The following is an 18,855-nucleotide window of genomic DNA, read 5'->3' as shown; positions in this document are numbered from 1 at the left end:
TATATAAATTTTTTGTGGTAGAAAGATGTATGAGCTTGAACTGATTGGATTACAGAATTGTTATCAATTCTGGAACTATTTCCCTCATTAATTCTGAATTTTAATCAATTCTGGGATTCTTTCTCATTAATTCTGAATTTTTACAGCTCCAAGATTTTTTTCACTCGTTAGTTACAAATTTCAGCCATTCTTTTTCTCTCATTAATTGAAAAATTTTACGATTCTGCGATTTTTCTCACATTTATTTTGAATTTCAATCGATTCTGCGATTTTTTCTCTCATTGCTTCTAAATTTCATTCAATTCTGGAATTAATAACTTTCCATGAATTCTGAAAGATGTCCTCTCTCATAAATTCCGATTTTTTCTGTCATTAATTTTGAATATTCACAATTCTGGGATTTTTCTTCAATCGCCGTGAAATCTGAAATTATTTCTATCATTAAATTCCAAATTTTCATCAATTCTGGGATCTTTTCTCTCATTAATTTTGAATTTTCACTATCCTGGAAGTATTCCTGTCATTCATTCTGAATTTCAATGAATTCTGAAATTATTTTTCTCATTAATTCTGAACATTTACATCAATTCTGAAATTATTTTTCTCGTTAATTGTGAATTTTCATTTGTGAGTAGATATTTTCAGCATTTCTGTGTATTCCGTGATAACGCATGAATCTTCGGATGGCGATTCCTTTCCCCCATTACAAAATATGTAAAATCGGGGCAAGGGACCCCCCGAAATTATTTTCGCACCGGGTCCCGCATCCGATAAGGGCGGCCCAGCTTCGTCATATCCGGGTATGACAATCGACTGAAACAAAAAGGACAAGCATGCATGTAAAGACATCATTACAGGCCAATCCAATGATCACAAATTAGGCCTTAAATAGGCATCACGCGGCAGGTGCCTCCCTAATACGAATTCGACGACTCCGGAGGTAGTCCACGTTAATACTACCACAATCACATACCCCTCTCAGTGCACGCGCTGGGTAACAGCCCCGGGCAACCCAACAACTAAATTGTAGGTTAGTAGAAGAAGAGCTAAAGAAATTACCACGACTACTCCCCTTACGTAATAATCGCAATTGGGCAAGACTTGGGCATTCTCCTCCCCACTATATAATCAGTTAATAGGCCCTTCCGAGTATTCTTCTAAATATAATGAATAAATGGCGATTATTACTATTGTTTAAACGGTAATAAAGTCTGTGATTTGGGGTGGTCTGTTCTTGCTCCAAGGGCCTGGTCAGGCCTGATTAAGTTATATTATTCCAATTACCAACATTCAATTGTCTTAATTCTTGGGTGGTAAATTTACGTAAAAGATTGTTAAGTGATTTTGAATGGGACTTCGATACGTTGAGGTTAGATGGACGTGAGAGCCAGGAAGCACATGAAAAAAAGGGCTGCGGGTTCGAGCCCGTGGGAGGTCGAATGGAGGCCGGATGGGTTTTTTTTTTTTGCCATCTTGGTGACGTAGCTTCCATTCATAAAGCCATGAGCGTTTAGCCTTTCTAGAAATTGGAGTATTCCTATGACGTATTATGACATTGTTTAAGTAGTGATCAGAGAGCTAAATATGGTGAAGACGTTTGATGTAGCCTAAGGATCCAAATTTATTATGAATATCAATTAATGGATGCGGAATTTTCGTTAATTCAGAAAAATCATCTTTTCATTAAACATGAATTTCTATCAAAGACTATGTAAGCTTTTTTGTCGGCGGGTCATTGCAAAAAACTTCGAGGCATAGGCGTAAACATGTATCCTCCACAAGATATTCCGAAGTGGGACTCGACCTCTCCGGAGATGTAATTTAGAAGCAAACTACTTTGACAGCAATAAGACATGCGTACTCAAAGGTCAGGTAGAACAGGTCTCTCATTGGACAAGTATAAAGCATGTAATGTACATATTTTCTATCGATTTCCAACAGTCATCAAGACACAGAAATCATCCGGAGAGAATGAATGACATGTTGCATCACAAAAAAAGCAATCGGAAATTGTTGTCGTTCTCATGCTGTCATGATGAAGATCGTACATATGAATGTATACAAAGGTCATGTAATATATCTCATTAAGATTTGTTTCGAGAGAAAAGCAGATATATTAAGATAGAGTAGGTGGAGCCGCGGGTACGCAATGAAATGAAATCACAACAATGAGTTGCTGCCTATTGTTTGCTTCGGCTTCGATGGTTGGTCGTTCATCTCTCGTCTTCCTATATTGGCCCATTCATTCCATTGTATTTGTTCAAGCTTGACTTCACAGAGGAACGATATCATCATCTTCATGAGAACAGGACATGATACCATCCGAGAGACAATGCGATTGCCAAAAACAAAAACAACAAAATCAATCAAATACTTATGTAACAATGTCTTAATGACGTCTTAACACGACATACCTTTTACTTTCTCCGTATATTCCTTTTCCGATTCTCGAATACTACAACGATGGTGCCAGGATTTCCATGGATCCCTAGTGGCTGGATCAGGGGTTCTTAACCTATCGGTCGGGACGTAAAATTGGGTCGCAGTGCCCCTCCCGAGATATCATACAAATTCCTTTACAGCCCTTTAGGCAGGTATCCTTGACTTATGGGTCACGACCCACACTTGATGCGCAGGGGCTTCCGAAATCGGTCGTACAAATTCATTTACAGTCACGGATTCTTGATCAATAGGGACACAACTCAAACCTGATTCGAAGGGGCATCCGAGATGGGTCGGGTCACGATCCAAACTTGATTCGAGGGGCTTCCGGGATGGGTCGTACAAATTCTACTAGATATTCATAAGCGATGGGTCACAACCCAAACTTGATTCGCAGGGGGTTTCCGAGATGAGCAGCATGAATCCACTTTCGGCCACGGATTCTTGAGAGCAATGGGTCATTATCCAAACTTGATTAGCCGGGGTTTCCGAGATAGATCGTACGAATTTACTTACAGCAAGGCATTGTTGAGCTACGGGTCACGACCTAAACATGATTCGCAGGGGCTCTGAATATTGGTCGTGAAAATACACTCACAGCCAGGGATTCTTAAGATATTGGTCTCGACCCAAACTTGATTTCTATCGAGGGATTTATATCGAGCATCGTTGTAGTCCCTTGGGCTACAATTTCTCTTGTCCTGGCTCTGTGTAGGATCCTTTTATCATCATCATGGGCTTCCAATAAAGAAGATGGTTTGCCCCTCCCCCCTTCCCCGTACTTAGCTGAAAATTACATCTTATAAATTTACACATTTATTCTCGAAAATCATAGTACACATCTCAAGCGTGTACTGTAACCCCTGAACATGAGGGCCCCTCGCCATGTTTTGAGAAGCCTATGCAATTAGATAGCTCTGGTTTTATGGCTGTCCTAAGAGCATCATGAGCCCATATGAGAAATAATTTTTCCTACTTGAACTGTAACCAGATCTCACTATCACGAGGCCCCCTCCAGGCCATGCTCGGTTGGGCCCTTACATTTAAGACGGTACTGCGTGGTTTAATGGGTGATTCTGTTGGATTCTGAAAGTAATCACAATTTTTTGCCATTGTATTTGATTTCGATTGAAAGTTTTATTTCTTCACGGCACTCAGTGCCCCCTCCCCAACCCGTCCGGCTCTACTTCAGCTTGATTTTCACCAGTGGTTCCCCTCAAAATATCCCAAGATTCATAAGGGGGGCCAGTTAGCGAACCCCTGAGATGGATATCCGGCAAATAGAAACTGGACTATTCATGATTTCCCGAGTGTTTTTCCTGCTCTGGCATCTTACTGTATGGGCTAAGGTGCCCTTGAGCCTCATAGGGTGGGCTACACAAATGATATATTATCACTGATTTTTTAAAAAATTTAATTTGTCACCAGTGATTCGATTCAGGGATAAAAGTTAGGCTACCCGACCAGTACTATGCCATTTTTTTCGGTATGATCTGTTGGTTACATCGATGTGGATCGACTGTGTGTATCCAACTTTTAACATAGCTACATTTCCCAAAGCAAAGTTACAGTGCCCCGGAGGCACGCAACGCAATAAAGCATCACTTTTTCCATCACGTAAAACTTGATTGAAACGAAGAGAAATATAAACTAAATATGTACAAATTTGTTAACCAAACTTTAAATTTGAAATAGTCAAGTTATTCAATCCATATCTAATTTAAAACTTGATTAACAGAGGCTCAGAATGCCTCAGACCCTGTCCGTGGGCGTAAATGATCCGCCCGAAAACCAGGTATACACGTGTATATCCCTTAAGAGTCTATTAGGCAGGGATTAGCTATAAAAGTTTGATAAAAGTTCTTTTATGAAACGTTCTTCACACGCAACTGCAAGCTTGACAAGATTCAATTGAAATTGCATGTGCAATCTTTTTGAGCGTCTTAATGACAATTTTACGCAAGCATCGTGATTGTACTCAAGTGGCTTGAGTGAACTTTGTAACGCATGCCTGTTCAATCCGCGTTTGCACAAGCATAACCATGCGGGGTAGTACCCGCACCTGTCTACACGCCACAGTGGTGGTCGGCTGAAGTTGGTTTTCTGTGGTTCCCAACTTCAAGGTGCGCATGCGAGCCGATTCTCCCCTTTAAAAAAGTGTCGTCACAGAGAGAAACAGACCTACAAACAGTACAAATGTAATTGAATCATAATACATCACTCATTTCCCTTCTGAAATATAGATGGCAGCACTGAAAAATGAAACACAACACTACATGCGCACTCAGACTGTTAGGTACACACACAGTTACACTTCCGGCACGACTTACTAGGTAGTAAATCGCCCATAGATGGTGATAGACCTGAGTTGTGCTTGGTTTGAAAGAAAGAGCTTCACTCATGAGTGAGTGAGTGACAAAGTGAATAACCATCCAAATAAGCAAGTGGATGAGCAAACTAGTGCACAAGTGAGAAAATTAGTGTCTTAATGAGCAAGTCAGTGTGTAAATGAGTGAGTGAATGAGTAAGTGCATGTGCTCACTGAGCTACTCCCTCACTCTTTCTCATTCACTTACTCATTTTCACATTCACTCACTTGGTCACTCTTTCGATCACTTCTTCATTTACTTGCTCATTTGGTCACTTCTTCATTTACTTGCTCATTTGGTCACTCACTTCCTCATTTACTTGCTCATTTGGTCACTCACTTCCTCATTTACTTGTTCATTAGGTCACTCACTTCCTCATTAACTTGCTCATTTGAATATTTCAGTATAATACCTGGTTAGACAGATTTTCCACCCTGTGATTGGCCAGAGCTGCTTCTAAAGCTATCTGAGCAATACCCGCCAGCACCGCTATTACTAGAGCGCATGCGATGCCGAGGGGAAGTGCCAACATTGCTGAGACGTGAATCACTGACTTGATCATTCACTCACTCATGTGCTCACTTGATGACTCACTTATTCATTACTATGCTCTCTTCCTTACTTGACCGCTGATTTGCTCCTTCACTAGCTCAATCACTCTTTGCTTACTCATTTGCTCACTTACTCATCTGCTCACCGACCTAAGTGAGCTTCACTCACTCACTCATTTTGTTCAATTCCTCTGATTTGCTTGCTCCCTCACTCATTCTCTCATTTGGTCACTGCTAACTCACTTGTGCCGAATTGTCCGTCGATAAATTTTCCGTAAATTGCTTCGGTGTGAAAAGGTGCTTGTGTAAGCATGCCTGATACCGTGTGGAGGCGAAGGGGAAGTTGTTCATGCTTGCACAAAAATATTGAACATGCATGCTTGTCAAGCTTGCAGTTACGTGTGTAGGCACCTTTAGAGATCAAAACTACATTTTTATTAGGCCCCCGAAGAGTTAATCGAGTATTCACACGACTTAAAACTTATCTTGGTCGGAATATGCTCCAATCCAAAAAGTTTGTGTATCCTTGTCTTAGAGCAGCCTTTCTCAACTTATGGTCCGCGGTGATGGCATAGGTGGTCCGCAGGCAGACTTGATAAAATTATTCACCCGTTACAATTGATATTAGTGATATCCATGTGGGTTGAAATAAAATTATACATTCATACTTAGGTTCACCATACATCATCGAGGTGAATGTAGGAAATTGTGATTCGATTAAGGGATATCACTAAATTTCACTAAAAAAAATAGCAATTTATTGCTTTAAAAGCAATTTGTGAATTACTGCTGTGAAATTTCTGAAGGGTGCCGAAATAAACTGCTGCAACATTCGCAGGTGGACGTGAAATACAAAATGTATTTCATGTAAAAAAATATTCAATTGTTTTAATGATGGAAAATTTACCACATTTAATTAGGAAAAATATGATAAATTGGGAATCTTTAAATTATTATCCGTAAAAAACGGGACATTGCCAATTGTCATCAGAAACATGATCAGAAGTAGGTGCAATCACTAATCGTGATTAAAAATAAGAAAAAAAAATTGCGGATAAAAGGTTAAACATGACAAATATGTGAGATGAATATTTATAATTTTTGCCACGATTATCATAACATAATTTATATTATGAAAACTTGTGTGTATTTACGACTTCAATAGATGTTACAAATTCAAATAAGTATCGTTGAGAAACGGGACAAAGGCAAAAAAAATCCGAATAACGCAAATAACAGGAATGCCCCTTAATACGGGACAGAAGTGGTCCATCAAATTGTTTCAAACATTTTACTGCCGTCTCAATTTTCAGAAAGGTTCAGAAACACTATCTTAAAAAAAGCAAATGGCAACAAGTTTCAAAGTAGATTCCATACGTCTCCACACACCTAGGCCGGAATACGAACCGCGTTAACCACTCGGCAGCGGTTGATTAATCAGTCATTAGTAAAAACAAAATGGTAGTGCTGGTGATGCATCATCATGTGCACCGAGTGAAAAACTCATTAGAAAAACCGTGGAGATGATGACGATGTCTTGAGCAAAGATGACGAAGAAGGATAGTGTCATCTTACCACGTCGGGAACTTAAAACATTGCCTTAATGATTTTTGACGTGCCTTCTTTTGGTTAATTTTCATGGGGGCCCTTCAAAAAACAGAAAAGAGGAGACCACAGCTGCAAAAACTTCAAGGAGAGGACCCTTATGTCTAGTTATCTTTACACGGCGATGTTATCTTTACATCCCATAAGTACGCCTCCTAAAAAAAAAAAGGGAGATATGCCTGCGTATACCTTATGACCTTAACCCTTATTCAACGTGGGGACCCCCAGTGCACCCCCACTCCGAAATTCCACGTACGCAATTTCGTGGTTGTAAAACACCGAGGACTAATTCCGTTTCTGAGAATTTTCGTCTTGTTTACGTGACGCAACTGTTGCGGTAATTTTTTTTTTTTTTTTAAGGTTTCAAGCCACACTCCCCGACTTACGAACAGAAACGTTTGGTGGCCTTGGCGGATGTTAGATTGGCGATATTTAACCAGCGCCCAACTAGATATTTTGTCACCTGGGGAGAGAGACATTTTTTTTCGCCTTCTATTACTGAATCAGCCACGTCAAATTTAAGGCAAGGGGGGAGTCCTGCAATCGGGACACAAGATTCACCAGGTACTTCCCCCTTACTGGCGGCCTTGCATTTAAGGGGCTTTCCACAGAGACCGTGGAATTCGAGAAATGTAGAAAAATGTAGCATATATTTTAAAAGTTCATTAAAAATTGCTGATTTACTTAGTTTCTTCCACATTTAAAATATTTATGCTTTCATACCCATCAAATTCGCAAAAAAATTTTGTTGGTTTTTGTGTACAAGGTAAGTTTAAAGGAAAAATTACCATTCAACACATACAAAATGTGGGGAAACTTTTTCATTAAGTCACTGATGTGACTCCGCTGTACACCTTGAACTCTCTATTCAAAAGAGAATTCGGAGTTTAGATTGCACACTTGGTTCAATATTGCTCTAATATATAATCCTAAATCCTAAATATGACATAGTGGCCTGTGGGTTCCGACTGAAATTGGCAATCAGTGCATACCCCTGAGTCATTTCTTAGCCATCCTGGACTAGTAGTGCTATTTTCGCCATGGTTGTATATGTTTTATTTTTAAACTACTTAGAGTTTAATATTACCCATATTGGGTTATTAATGTAGGGGGGAAAAGAAAGCTTAAGTAGGCTGGAGGAGAAATAGAAAGCAGAAAGTGTCACTCAACAGGGCAGTGACAGAATGTCACTTCATCAGCCTGTTAGGACGTCATTAAGTTATAATTAATGCTATTCTTTTAACATTAATCATTCATCATAATGCATATATTACCTACTCTCATTTTTATGTTCAGCGTCAACTATAGATCATATTAATAAATGCGATTATATGTTATTAAATGCAGTTAATTATGATTATTTGATTAAATATATATTATCTACAAATTTGATATTTTGCAGTTGGTCTAATTATTTACACTATATATAGTTGCTTATATACATTTTTCACAATCCCGGTACCTCCGGTCTTTTCATAACCAGAAAGTTTTTGGGTCTGGAAAAAGCTGATATCTGATCTTTTGGGTAAGTGGATATTTCCCTAAGATGTTGGTATTCTGACTCTTCAAGAGTTTGGAAGAGATTATTAGCCAGCTTTTGAGCAAAGGCGTGTATGGTGGGCATTCCTATATCGTTTCTTATACTTCTATTCCTGATGAACCAATTGGCTCCCAGCATAGCTCTTATTGTTTTGTTTTGATATTGTTCTAATTTAACCATGTGTTGATTGCTCGAGTAGAGCCACACTGGTGCAGCATATAAAAGTATGGATCTGATAGCCATTTTGAATACATTCAATTTGTTCTTGATTGTCAATGTCGATCTGCTTGCAAGTATGCGTTTTAAAGTGTGTTTTGCTACGTCTGCTCTTCGTATTACATAATTGCGTTGTTGCACAAATGTCAATCGTTTGTCAATTATTATTCCCAGGTATTTAGTACTTATAACAGGTTCAATGAATTTCCCCCCAACCACTATACTAATATATAAGTTAAATTTTAGTAAATTATGTACCAAATTAACTTAATAGTATAGTGAACAACAAAGCAAAGCGTATTTTCAAAATTTTAATTATAATTAAAATAAAATTATCAATCATTAAATCAATATAAGGTCTCTAGTTTCAGAAACAACAAAAATTTATCTGAAAAACTTAAATTTTGTCTTGCTCATAGATGGCAGTAAAAAAGCGTTTATTACAATCCATTTGTTATTATGCTGTGTATTTAACGTGATGAGCCTTAATGTGATTTTAAGACGGCCCTCTGTCAATCAATAGGGCCGTCTCAACAACTTCGGAAGCGTGGACCCAAATATATTTTATTGCCTCCCATTCTTGAGCCCCAATATATAAGTTTTTGGTGGAGGACGAGCCATTCTTACTTAGATATCATAAAATCACAGGAATGTTCGGGATTCAGCGTTAATGAGAAGAAATAATTTCAGAATTAATTAGAATTAATGAAATTCTAAGTTTATGAAAGTTCGTGATTAATAAAAGATACAATTTCAATATTAATGAAAGGAATGATTTGAGTAATACTGAGGGAAATGATTTCGGAGTTGATTTGAATTAAAAAACATGTAAGAAATAATTTTATCACCGATTGGGATTCAGAATTATTGTACGAAATTATTTCAGTGTTAATGCAGAACTAATGCAAGAAATAATTTCAGAGTAAATTCGAATTCAGAATAAATGTAAGCGACATTTTCAAAGTAAATTATGAACTAATTCAAGAAATAAATTCAGAGTTAATTTGAATTCAGAACTGATGTAAGAGATAATTTCAGAGATTTAATTTGAATTCAGAACTGATGTAAGAGATAATTTCAGAGATTTAATTTGAATTCAGAACTGATGTAAGAGATAATTTCAGAGATTTAATTTGAATTCAGAACTGATGTAAGAGATAATTTCAGAGATTTAATTTGAATTCAGAACTGATGTAAGAGATAATTTCAGAGATTTAATTTGAATTCAGAACTGATGTAAGAGATAATTTCAGAGTTGATTTGAATTAGGAATTAATGTGGCGAAATAGATTCAGAGTTAATTTCAATCAGGATTAGTGAGAAATAATTTCAGAATGTATGTGAATTTTTTTTCGCAAATAATGTAAGAAATGATTTCGGAGTTGACTCGAAGTGAGAATTAATAAAAGAGGTGATTCGAATTCAAAACTAATGTAAAAATAATTTCAGGGTAAATTTGAATTCAAGATTAGTGTAAAAAGTAATTTTAGAATTGATTTGAATTCAGAATTAATGTGAGAGAGAGAGAAATAATTTGAGAGTTAATTTTAAATCAGAATCATGAAGTCTTCAGTGTGAGGAGAGGACCCTTCTTTGACGTAAGCCTAGGCATGGCTGGCCCACTTGTTAAACTTATTGATACTGCGTATAATATGAGGCCACAAACACGCGTAATTCGTATTCAAGTACTACTCCCTTCTGGCTTCCATTTACTATTGAATTGATATACATTCTTAAATTTTCATTAGTGTACCAATCGACTTGAGAGTCTGTCTAGTGTGAGAGGAAAGACTTTCATGAATCGGAGACCGGCTCAGCGAGTGGAAAAACTAACTCCAACCATCTTGATACTAACTATATATACCCATAAATATTCATAAAACCATTTTTTCCATATGTAAGCTGTTGACCACCACATTGATGTGCCCTATTGAATTAGCTAAGCTGCATTGTCTTAAAAACCGACATGTTAACCTTAATTACGCCAAAAAACTACACGACTTTAAAATTTTATAATTAAATTAAAATATGCAATAAAGCAATTAAAAATACAGCAAACTGTAACTTGTATCCAAATACAAAATGTAATTAAATTTATGAGTGTAAGTAATTAATAATTGAACTTAATCAAAAATTTTAGTGAATTATTCCCCAAAACGATTATTTTTCGAAGCTTTATCTTAGCTCGATCACAGACTGCGATCAAAAAAATTTCAATAAAATCAATTTATGATCGTGTGTGATTGTCATTTATTTGGATCATATTAACTCGGCACCATCTTAACGTGTCCTAAGCTATTTTGTGGGTTCCCCCCTTAAGCCTCAAGTATTTATTATTTTTTTGCCGGGCAATATAGTCGGAAATACATATGTAAATTAAAATGTATCTGTAATATCGATCAGATTACATTTACATTCTATCCTATTAATGTAATCAATTACACTAATAAGAGAGAATGTAAATGTACGCATAACCTTGTATACAGTCCAGTCGAATACCGTTATAGCGAAAATTTCGTCGTAACGAGCACTTTTCTATACCCCCAGATAAGATTTCATAGGAACAATGGAATTTCTTTATAGCGAAATTTCATTATAACGAAGTGATTTTTCCGGCCTCTTGGTGTTCGTTATAACGGGATTCGACTGTATATATTAAACGGCTCCTTCTATTACTTTATATTTAAAAAAGGAAAAAAAGAAAGCTGATAATTACAAAAATTCCATAATCCTAACTATCAATTAATTAATTTTTAAAAAATCTATGATGGTTGCCATTTGGCTAACAGATATTAGATCTATCTCTGTAGACCGACCGGAAGGGTGCCTTAGTCCCTTGGGGTCACAGAGTGAATGTTCATAATTCATGTGTGTTTTTGTGTTGGTAACAGTTGTCATGTTCTTGTTCGTGAATAAAAAAAGGCAATATATAATATAGACAGAATGTACAAAAACGTTGACAAAGAAAATTGGCGCGGGGGGGGGGGGGGGGTTTGAGGTTCCCCCCCCCCCGAGCCAAGATTATAGTGTTATTTTGCAGGGAAAAAAAGTAAACCCCTCCAGAAAATTCTGCGTACGCCTATGAAAAAGAATGAGGTAATGATGATTCAGAATCGATGAAAGAATGTGTATATAATTTCAGGATTGATAAAATTCTCCTAAATAATTATTCTCTCTCTCTCAGCATAGATTATTATAAAATAACCGCAATCAATTTCCAGGCAATGACGTGAATTTAAGAGTGACCTAGAGAGCAACAGACCAGTTAGAGACCAAAAGAGTGACCTAAACTGTGTGTAAGCTCTTGAGTGATTGAGGCAGTGTTCAAGCATATGAGTTTGAAACCATTGAAACCATTGACCTAAAGAGCAAGAGTGGTCGGCGAATGATTAGATTACCTAGAGATTTTGTGGGGAGTGATCAAAATAGTAACCTACTACCTACAATGGATCATGCTAGTGATAACCAGAAGAATGAACTAGAGCTTATATATACGAGCGCGTCAATGACCAAAAGAAGGACCTAAAGAGCGAGGGTCCAGGTCAATGAGCGGCCAAAAGGGTGACCTAGATAATGCTTAAGCACGGGGGAGTTCGTTACTTTAGAGAGCGAAGGACCAGGTCAGTGAGCCAGCATGTGCGGGACTAAAATTGGGATTTAGAGAGACACAGAAGCGTATATATATAAATATTAACAGGGATGGGAACTAAGTGAGTTATAGTCCAGAGAAGCAAAGTGTCGCTAAAAAAGTTCGAATAGAATGATAAAAGGGTGGCAAAAATTGGTGTAGTCCAGAGGTGACATAACCATTAATCTGAGCCATCTTGATAATTCTGAAACACTTGGTCCAAAATACAACTCTTGTGACCCCCCCATTTGGATCATATTTTCTTCTCGAGGCTCCCCTGTCTTATCCATTCTCTCCAATTCCAGGGCGAGACCATTTCTTCTTACTTATTAGAACTGAATTAAATCAAAACTAAATTTTCTACAAATTTTAATTAATAAATAAGATGGATTGCTGGAACCCTGGACCAGACAAGGTTTCAGAAGGGGGAGGGGTGATCACTCCTCCGAAGAACCAAAATATATGGGAAAAATGGGTCTGCGTGAAATATGGGGAGATCTAACAAACCTGCACAATAAATAGAAGCTCCCAATACATTGCCCTCGGCTAAAGTTCAGTGAGCAACCCTTCTTTTGGGGAAGGAAAAAGGTTTCACGCATCTCAGTCTAAGGGCCGTATTCACCGACATGGTTTAAAATGTAGTCACAATTTTTGGATAAGAGATCAACGTAGATTGGTTAAAAACCTGACTTTAACCAATCCGTTTGGGTGTCTTATCAAAAAATTGTGACTAGTTTAAACCATATCGGTGAATAGCTCCCTAAAAAACGTCATGGGTCTCCGGGTAAAGTGATGTTTTATGATGGGGCCCCATACTTAGCTGGAAGTAATAGCTTACTTATTTACATTCGAAGTTCATAGTATAGTCCTCCTACCACGAGATGAGATTTGGCTACGGCACGTCATGTCACGTCAAACGATTCTATTTTATCCTAGAAGGACATGCCAATCGTGAAAGTTCAGTCACTGATGAACTTTTCTCGATGTGCAATCGTTTTACCAAAAAAAAAATTGAATAAAATCATCCGACGTGACGTGACATGACGCAGCGAAAATTCATTTCGTGGTCGGAGGACTATACCAGATCTCATCGTGTAGGCTCCGATGTGAGGGCTCTGGTTCCATGGACAGCTCTGTTGGATTCTGAAATTAAAAGTAGTCACATATTTTTCCCTACCATATTACACTCGAAAGCTTTATTTATTCACAGCTCGCTCTGTGGTCCCGATCTTCACCACTTGTCGCGGCTTCTCTTTCGTGTGATTTTCACCCGTGCCCCTTTCAGAATGTCCCAGGATTGCTGAGGGAAGGGGACCATATGGCCCCAGGTTGAGAATCTCTGTATTAACTTATTATTCCTGCATACAGGTTGTTCTGTAACTCACAATTCGGCCTTTATCTCATCAACCGTTGGTCGTAGAGGTATGGGGTGAAATGCTAAAATAGTGTTCAGAAATCACTCTGTACCAGTTTTGACTGTGAAAAAAATACAGTACTATGTCATTAAATTAAAAATCCAAATTTTTATACGATCCCCCGTCCTCTAACTTTCAATTAGAAAATTGTTACCCCCATCTCTCTTCTGAGCCCCCCCCAAAAAAAGTTTTAAATGCAATATTCGCTGAGATATTTGAACTCAAAAACCTGAAAAAAGTAGAAAAAGAACAGCAATGTGAACTTGTACGTTAGCTTATGCTGTTCTTTTCCAACTGCTCTTGAATTCCGATATCTCAGCGAATATATAGCACTTTCGAAACGTGGAATTCTTTTTGTCGGCCACATCAGAGACAGGGCAACAACTAACTATCTAAGTGTTTTTAGGACGAGGTGTCCGTGAGAAAATTTAAATTTTGTAACACACTTTTTTTCGCAAAACTGCTACAGGACGATTTTTTCAAATTGGAACCATTCCTCGACGACGAACGGTTGATGCGATAAAGGCCGACTTTTGGGACATATTCATTCAGACACATTTTCTCCATCAACTGAAGAACTTCATTTTAAAGAAAGTTAACCGTACATATATTTTTTGATATATATTTTAAAATAGCTTAAATGCATAACAAACGCTGAAATCAAGCGTATATTGAATTTTTCATTTAAAAACACCGAGTGATTATATAATTGATGTTACGATTCTAAATGCTGTAAAATAAGGACAAGGAATATTTGCATGAATACTTCTAAAAGTTCTTGTTTTTTGCCGAATTTTGTTTCGGCAGAGGAAAAAAAAAACTTAAAAATTTACTGATAGGTGACGCTGCGCTCGTGAAACACGGGAAATTCGGAAACAATAGCCAGACAAGACAAAAAAAAAAATGCCAATTTAATTAGCATCGCGAAATTTCATAATCCATGGAAACATCACAAAAAGGAAACGAAAATCGAATCGATAAATTTTTTGTGAAGGACTTATTAACAAGAATAAATTTTATTAACGGGACCGTCTTAAACATGTGTGGAAGCCCGCGACCCGATTACATTTTGTGGTCCCTCCCCCAGCCCCAATTTTATGTTATTTTTTTGCGGGTCGGTCGAGTCAGCATCAGAAATAATGCACAAAAATGTCGAAAGAAAAGTGGTTATAAGTTCAGGAAAAATGCGTATAAATTTCGTTTTGTGTATATACATGTGTACTCTATGGATATTATATATATGTGTGAAGAAAAAACATTTTTTTCCTATATTTTCATACATAACAATGTATGAATATGATAAAATGATTATTGTTAAATGTATTATAATTTGTTACTAATGATATGCCACTTATTTACATTTTCAAGATGTGGAAGACCTTGACGCTTTTCCTGGTCCAATGACCGGGCCATCAGACACCATCTCCCTACATACTCCTCCAGTTGAGCTAATCACATCGATGCTCGACTGTGTATAGAATGCGGTTATAGGGAGCTACGAAGAATCGTTTTGTTTTTCTCACTCAAAACCTAGGCCGACTCGTCATCCGCCATCAATGTGCTCAGTGACGTCAGTATTATCGCTACGGCAAATAGTTGCTCCCTACGCCGTTTTTTTTAACGATTACACGTTAATTTGACGTCACTTAGAATACAAAACCACCCTTCGATGAGTCCACTAGTCGCCTTATTCAGACCTGGTACTAGCACACTGGACATTGTTTTTTCTCGATTCAGATGCTCTTTTTTAACATATCCTTGACTTATACCACACACTAAAGCGTTCTATTCGGCATGTGAAAGGTGTTCGATAAAGAAAAGAATCAATACACACAACACGATAAATACCTAGCATGACCATATTCCGTTCATAAAAATACGGAAAATTGGGATCCATATGGGACGTTGTCAATTATCTCGAAAAAGTTTTGTCGGAAGCAAGTACAGTTGTCAATCAGAGCCGTAAAAGTTGTTAAATACACGACGTAACGTTGTAAAAAAGCTAGTAGACTTTTGAAAAGAAAATTACCAAAGACAAATAAAGTTGCCATCTATCGCTACTATTTCGGAAAAACTCTCCAACGACGGGAAATAGAGGGCCACTACTACTACTTAATCGCATATGCACCTCGTGCACATTTCTCTACGAAACGTACCAATGCACCATCCTTAACGAATTGGTACATGCCGGAATGTGCGCGTAAGTCTCTCTCTCTCTCTCTCACACTCACTCACTTGCTGTGCCGTCCGTAATGTCGAGAACACGAAAAGCGCTTTCTCTTTAAAAAAATGGAAATTTTGGGAGAATTCGGCTTGAATTGTCGGAAAAGGTTATCTTGCAAAACAGTTGAATATTCCTGCGCCAACTTCGAAAGCTATTATAAAGCAGAGAAATAAAATCAAAGACCGAGCTGCTTCCTTTCTTTCTTGCGAACCGAGCACGAATCTGGTCTATCGCCATAGGCAATTTACTACCGGTTGGGCTGTGCCGGAAGTGTGAGTGTTTGTGCACCTAACAGTCTGTATGCGCACATAGTGTCGTGCGTGAATTTTTTACGCTGCCATCTATGTTTCAAATTGCGAGTGAAGTGTAGAATATTTGTACCGTTGTTGGTCTGTTGCTCTCTGTGGCGAGACTTTTTTTTTAACCGAGCCATTTATTCGGCGTTTTGACCCGGCCTCTTGAATGTCGCATAAATGATAGTACGCTGTAATCCATTCTTGATGGTGTAAAATAGTCAGTAACAAATATTTACAACCATACTAATCGTATTGCGCGGGGTCGTCTTAACAAATTCACAAGCCTGTGACATAAACAAGTATTGTTACCTCCTCGAGATCCAATTCTATATACAGGGTGCCCCGTAAATTCATAAATAGTTCAAAAATTGATAAAAATTGTAGAACTTTAACATTTTTGTCGATAGAGAGTACCCAGTTCGAAAGCAATGATTGGACCTGAACCTTTTTTCAATCCCTTCTGTGTCCGTAATGTTCGTAAAGCCAGCAATTCGAGGCCGGCGTAAACTCTATCCACCAACGGCAAAACATCCCGATGGCAAACCATGTGTAAGCGGCGCCAGTAACAGGAAAATTCAGAAATGGGCTCTTATTCGCACACCCTGCATTTTATAGAACCCTGATTTGCATATTTAAAGGGGTTTACTTTCGCGTAGTGCCCTATCGTCACAAAACGTTGAACCAAATCCTCCTTCGTGAGAATAATTCTTTTGCATAATTCCTTCAATTTTTAGGAATTTTTAAACAATTTACGAATTTATGGAACACCATGCATATATCTTTAGGTATCCAAAAAAGAACACATAATCAGAACGCACGAGAAAACTACTCAAACAATAAATGTAAACAAAAAATTAACGAAAGAAACAATTTCGAAATCAAAGAATATTCAGGATTAGCGAAAGAGATAATTTCAGAATTAATGAAAATTCATGATTAATGAAAGAAATAACATCAGAATTAGTGGAAAGCGCTTTGGCGTCACGTCGTGGACTGGTTTCACTAATTTCGAAAACATTTTTGAATCAGGATTATCTAACAAGAAATTCTAAATCGAAAATAGACTGATGGGGGCGCGAAAATGATAGTGTTCGTGATTTTCGGTCACGGCTGGCAATGGTTATAGGAACCCTTGTGTATAGCAGCGGCTTCCCAATTGGCGGCTGCCTAGACACCCAGGGGTCCACGGCTTTTTCACTGAGGGGTCCACTGACGAAATATTCAACAAGACTTTTTGGGATTACTAATTTGGGGTCATGGCCCAGTTATAGAACTATAAAAAAAATTAATACTAAATAAAAATAAATAAGTAATGTAAATAAAAATTACTACCCCGGGACCCGGTGTGCCCGCACCTGTAGCACACCTCTAAGGGCAACTCTGATTGTGCGCATCCCTCATCTTCTCCATCAAGCGAAGAGTTTAATTAAAAAGCCACTGACCAAAATAACACAACTTATAATAAAACAATAAAACTCTATCATGAAACGACTTAAAAATAATAGTAAGCAGTAAATTTAAGCGTGTATATATATATTCACACTTTTTAATTAGAAAATATTTAAATTATCAATTATGATATGAAACACAGTCACTCAGTTGCAAAAATGATAATATTATGAGGTGCAAAAACGCTTTGATACTGACTCGCCAACAGATAACTCCTAAATTTTATTACAATCCATTCTTGATGGTATGAAATAGTCAGTAACGAATATTTACGGTCATGCTAAAATCGCATCAAAAACGGGGCCCCCTCAATAAATTCGGAAGCCTAAGACAAAAACATGTACTGCGTACTTTTTTTTTCTTCTTCAAACTCGATTATAACGACACCGCAGCTGTACCGTCAATAATTTTTTGTCCGGACTAATTTCTATACAGCCGTGTTTCTCAACCTTTCTGAAAACTAGGACCAGTAAAATGTCTCTGAAACAATTTGACGGACCCCTTGTGTACCGTATTACGGGACATTTCTGCAATTTTCTTTCCGATTTTTTTAAATACATTTGTCCCGTTTTTCCAACGATATTTATTTACATTTTTAATATTCATTAATTAACATTTTGTCCAAATTGTTGTTTTTTTTGGAATTTTAATCGCGATTGGTGATTGTGCCTATTTCTGAGAAGGATTTTGATGGCAATTGGCGATGTCTAATATTTTACGGATCATTATGTAAAATCCCAATTTACCGAATTTTATTTTTCTCGATGAAATATGGTCATCACATCATTCGAATATTTTTTCATGAAACACATTTTTATTTACTGCGATTTGTAACAGCCTCTTATTTCCACATTCTTCAGCAATTTTTTGGCAGTAATTAGCAAATTGAATTTAAAGCAATGAATTGAATTTAAAGCAATGAATTTCATTTAAAGCAATGAATTTCATTTAAAGCAATGAATTTCATTTAAAGCAATGAATTTCATTTAAAGCAATGAATTTCATTTAAACAATAAAGTGCAATTCTGGCAAAATTTAGTGATATCTCGCACTTAGGTTCGCAATTTCCTACATTTCCCTCGATGATGTATGGTGAACCTAGGTATGAGGGTATAATTTA

At 37.3% G+C, this 18,855-nt stretch overlaps 1 protein-coding gene across 1 annotated transcript in view; it reads right to left on the bottom strand.

Moving 5' to 3' along the window:
• The window catches only part of LOC149083521 (uncharacterized), a 92,638-nt gene that overhangs the window by 10,213 nt on the left and 63,570 nt on the right, over nt 1-18,855 (bottom strand). The gene's annotated exons all lie outside the window — the stretch shown is intronic.

This window comes from Pholcus phalangioides, unplaced genomic scaffold, assembly GCF_987345545.1.
Source record: "Pholcus phalangioides strain wild (caught in Gottingen) unplaced genomic scaffold, Ppha-v1.0 ptg000008l_1, whole genome shotgun sequence".
Lineage (NCBI taxonomy): Eukaryota > Metazoa > Arthropoda > Arachnida > Araneae > Pholcidae > Pholcus > Pholcus phalangioides.
Note: the sequence above shows the minus strand (reverse complement) of the source record. Positions and strands in the feature narration are given on the sequence as shown.